Here is a 3,682-nt window from a genome sequence, read left to right on the forward strand (position 1 = left end):
GGAGTAATTGACTTAGTTGAACAAGAAAGACAAATTGGAGGAAGAGGAAACATGAGAGGAAGAGGAAGAAATAATATGCACCTTAGACAAGGAGAAAAAATCCATGAAGATAGAGATAGTGGAGTCAAGCTTTAAATTCCACCATTTTGTAGAACATCGGATCCGAAGGCATTCTTGGAATGGGAAAGGAAGATAGAACATGTGTTTGATTGCAACACATTCAATGAGAATAAGAAGATGAGACTTGCCATTGTCGAATTCACTAACCATACAAGAAATTGGTATCAACATCTCAAATCCGAGAGAAGGAGGAAAGAGAAGGATCCCATTGAAACTTGGGAGAACTTAAAGAAGCCATGAGAAAGAGGTATGTTCCAAAACATTATGAAAGAGATTTGAGAACTAAATTGCAAGTGTAGTTGAATATTATCAAGAGATGGAAACTTTGATAGAAAGAGCAAATATTCAAGAAGAAGAAGAAGACACCATGTCTAGATTCCTTGGAGGTTTAAATCGAGAAATTGCTCATATCATTGATAGATATCCTCAACTATACTTGTAAGATATGTATCATTATGCAATCAAAATTGAAGAACAATTGAGAGAAGAAAAGGAACATTTCAGGAGGTATAATTCTAAAGCTAATACCTTTTCAAATTCTAATGTTTGGAACAAGGATGGTTTTGTGAATAGGGGTGAAGCAAAAGGGAAGTTTGTGGCTCCTAAAAGAGTGGTAGCCGGTAGCACTTATACTAAAAAGAATGAAGCTTCAAAGGGGAAAGAGAGAAATCTAGTTCCATTCAATGTTGGAAGTGCAAAGGATTTGGGTACATGAGCAACGATTGTGTCAATAAAAAAGTCATGGTCATAAGAAATGAAATTATCGATTCAGAAGATGAATGTGATGAACAAGGTGGCAGCCTTGAGGAAGAATCTGAAGCCTTTGTTGATGAGTACATTGAAGAAAGTAACTCCATATCCTTAGTTGCAAGAAGAGTACTTAATGTGCAAATCAAGGAGGAGAAAGTTGAAGATTAAAAGGAGAACTTATTTCACACGAGGTGCTTGATTGAAGGAACCCCATGTAGCTTGGTGATTGAAAGTGAAAGTTGCACAAATGTTGTAAGTAGTTTTCTTGTAAAAAGACTCCAGCTCACTACTCATCAACATCCAAAACCATATAAACTTCAATGGTTAATAAACAAAGGAGAATTGAAAGTAGACTCCCAAGTTCTTATTTCTTTTACTTTGGGAAGATATAAGGATGAGGTTATTTGCGATGTAGTACCTATGCATGCGGATGATATGTTATTGGGCAGACCTTGGCAATATGATAGAGAAGTCACATATGATGGTTTGTTGAACAAGTACACATTCACTTTGAATGGGAAGAAGTTTACTTTGCTTCCATTATCTCCATATGAAGTACAATGCGATCAAGTGAAATTAGAAAAGAAAAGAAAAGAATTTGAGGATCAAGAGAGGAGAGAAGAAAGTAATTTAAAGGAGAAGAGCGAAAAAAAAAAAAAAAAAGAGAGAAAAGTGAGGGGCAAAAGGTGAGTGAAAACCAAAAAAGAAAAAAGAGTGATTTTGAGGAAAAAAGAAAGAGTGTGAGTTTGGTTATGAGAAAGGGGGAAAAGAGGAATATGTTTTCATTCGAAGCACCAAACTTTATACTTATATGCAAAGGAATGTGTTTAGTAACTGAACCTAACTCTAATGATGGTTGCCTAGTGCTTTTAAATCTCTTTTGCAGGAATATAATGACATGTTTCCACATGAAGATGTACCTACGGGTCTACCTCCTTTAAGAGGAATTGAGCATAAAATTAACTTCATACCCGGGGCAACGCTTCCAAATATGGTGGCATACAGGACCAACCCAATCGAGGCCAAGGAAATTCAAAGACAAGTGGAAGAACTCATAGATAAAGGTTATGTTCGAGAAAGCATGAGTCATTGTTTGGTTCCAGTCATTTTAGTTTCCAAGAATGATGGAACATGGAGGATGTGTGTTGATTGTCGAGTCATCAACAAAATAACGGTAAAGTATCGACATCCTATTCCTAGATTGGATGACATGCTAGATGAATTACATGGTGCAACTTGTTTTCAAAAATTGATCTTAAAAGTGGTCACCATCAAATTTGAATACATGTGAGAGATGAGTGGAAAATGACTTTCAAAACAAAATTTGGTCTTTATGAATGGCTTGTTATGCCATTTGGTCTTACCAATGCACCAAGTACTTTTATGAGGCTAATGAATCATGTTTTGAGAGAATACATTGGAAAATTTGTTGTGGTATACTTTGATGATATTCTTGTTTACTCTAAAAATTTGAATGAACATATGTTGCATGTCAAGACAATTTTGCTTAAACTTAGAGAAGAAAAGCTTTATGCCAATTTAAAAAAGTGTAGCTTTTGTCTAAACCAAGTCAATTTCTTAGGATTCATTGTTGGAAAGGATGGAGTGAAAGTTGATGAAGAAAAGGTCAAGGCTATTCGAGAGTGGCCAACACCCACCAATGCAACCGAGGTGAGATCTTTTCATGGTTTGGCTAGTTTTTATAGAAGGTTTATTTCAGTAGCATAGCCTCACCATTGAATGAACTTATTAAAAAGAATGTGAAATTCGAATGGAAAGAAAAGGAAGAAAATGCATTCAATGAATTGAAAGATAAATTGCCTAATGCACCTTGTCTTGCTTTACCTAACTTTGACCAATCTTTTGAAATTGAATGTGATGCAAGTGGGATAGGGATTGGAGCTGTTTTAATGCAAGAAAAGAGGCCAATCATGTTCTTTAGTGAGAAGCTAAATGGAGCACAACTTAGCTACCCCACATATGATAAGGAATTACATGCACTTGTAAGGGTTTTGCAAGTTTGGCAACATTACTTGTGGCCAAAAGAGTTTGTCATCCACACGGATCATGAAAGCTTGAAGCACCTCAAAATCCAACAAAGTTGAACAAGAGGCATACTAAATGTGTAGAGTTCATTGAGACATTTCCATATGTCATTCATTACAAGAAAGGTAAGGATAATGTGGTGCCTGGTGCATTATAAAAAAGGTATGCATTGTTTTCTTCCCTTAGTGCAAAAATTCTTGGTTTTACACACATGATTGATTTGTACAAAGTAGAGGCATCTGAATTTCATGATGTGTATATTCAATGTTTAGAAGGGAAAAACGTGCATGATTATATTGTGTTTGATGAAATGCTTTTTAGGAAGCTCATAGGGAGGACTAATGGGGAGGACTAATGGGGCATTTTAGGGAATCTTATATTGTGTTCCATAAGAGAGTTCCTTGTGAAGGAAGCTCATGGGGAGGACTAATGGGGCATTTTAGGGAATTTAAAACATATAACATGTTGGCTGAACACTTTTATTGGTTAAAAATGAGAAAGGATGTGTATAAAGTGTGCAAACAATGTTTCAAATGTAAGGAGGCCAAGTCTAAGACACAACCACATGGTCTTTACACACCTTTAGATGTTTCTAGTGAACCTTGGGTTGACATTAGCATGGATTTTGTTTTAGGACTACTAAAGACTAGGAGACATCATGATAGCATTTTTGTGGTAGTTGATAGGTTTAGTAAAATGGCACATTTCATACCATGTAATAAAACAGATGATGCTACTAACATAGCTAATCTTTTCTTTAGGGAAG

At 35.7% G+C, this 3,682-nt stretch overlaps 1 pseudogene; it reads left to right on the plus strand.

Moving 5' to 3' along the window:
- Window positions 1–436: 436 nt before the first annotated feature.
- Window positions 437–3,682, plus strand: part of LOC120093010 — a 6,731-nt pseudogene continuing 3,485 nt past the window's right edge.

Source organism: Benincasa hispida, chromosome 12 (assembly GCF_009727055.1).
Source record: "Benincasa hispida cultivar B227 chromosome 12, ASM972705v1, whole genome shotgun sequence".
Classification (NCBI taxonomy): domain Eukaryota; kingdom Viridiplantae; phylum Streptophyta; class Magnoliopsida; order Cucurbitales; family Cucurbitaceae; genus Benincasa; species Benincasa hispida.